Raw genomic sequence first — 1032 nt, forward strand, 5'->3', positions numbered from 1 at the left:
CGCCCCTAGAAGAAGTGAGGGGCGGAGCTCGTGCCACTGGTATCTGGTGGTGTGACACGTACGGCGGAAGCGGAGGGACAAACGGACATAGAGCGTTGTATTGGGGAAGAGGCAGGTGAGTGGCGCTGCTATGCGAGTCACACAATGGCGGGCCTGTTCGGGGTGGGGAGGGTGTTGTCGGGCTTCACTGCACCACACAAAGCCGCACTAGACTGTAGTAGGCCGCAATACAGCACAACAACACCACCGCTGCCTTGTGTTATCCGGCAGGTCAGCTGTGTCCCGTATGGCGCAGTCAGTGACGATGGCTACATCTACCACTGACCTTATTTCCGTGATATATGGCACTATACACATGTATACTCCGCCTATACGAATGTACAGCTCACACCATGACAAAACACGGGCTCACCACACATCTTACAATCTGATTGTATAATCTCCTTACATCTACCAACAAGTATGTAATGCAGAGGCCTATCCGACTGGATAGATTAGAGTGGGCCTCATTTTACATAGGTTTGGTAGATCTAACGTTGATTGTAACGTGTATACTGAGCCTTAGGGTCTCCATATGCATATCAGTCTGGCCATTAATCTCTGTATAATCAACTTTAGATCCAACAGAACTATGTAATACAACATTCTACCCCATCTATCCAATCGGGTAGGCCCTTGCCTTACATCACTGATGGTAGATCTAAAGGAGATTGTAACGTGTGTGTGCTTAAATCGGATCCAAACCTGGTCACTAACATCTCGTAAAAGCTTTGCCTTGTCATTTCAAAAGTAGGTTTTAATGTTTAATGCTCCAACTGGTGATAATATACCATTTGACGAAGGTCCTTGTTCAGGCACTTCCTGTTATGGGGTGACAACTGTTTTTTTTCAGTTGTGCTCAGGTGTTGTCATGTGGAGCCTACACACAGGCGTGGTGAGCCCATCCATTTATAGCAATGATGTGTATGTGAGGTGAATGAGAGGTAGCTGGAAGAGGGTCGAGGACATCAGCAGTGTCTGTGTGTTTGTGAG

At 47.5% G+C, this 1032-nt stretch overlaps 1 protein-coding gene across 2 annotated transcripts in view; it reads left to right on the top strand.

Annotated features, from left to right (window-relative positions):
* TMBIM6 (transmembrane BAX inhibitor motif containing 6) overlaps window positions 1-1032 on the top strand; it is a 23235-nt gene continuing 22203 nt past the window's right edge. For both annotated transcript variants that reach the window (XM_018567623.1, XM_018567622.1), the window contains exon 1: window positions 1-115. The gene's annotated coding sequence lies outside the window, so the exon portion shown is untranslated. The remainder of the gene's footprint in view (window positions 116-1032) is intronic.

This window comes from Nanorana parkeri, unplaced genomic scaffold (assembly GCF_000935625.1).
Source record: "Nanorana parkeri isolate BGI_ZX_2015 unplaced genomic scaffold, ASM93562v1 scaffold1076, whole genome shotgun sequence".
Taxonomy (NCBI): Eukaryota; Metazoa; Chordata; class Amphibia; order Anura; family Dicroglossidae; genus Nanorana; species Nanorana parkeri.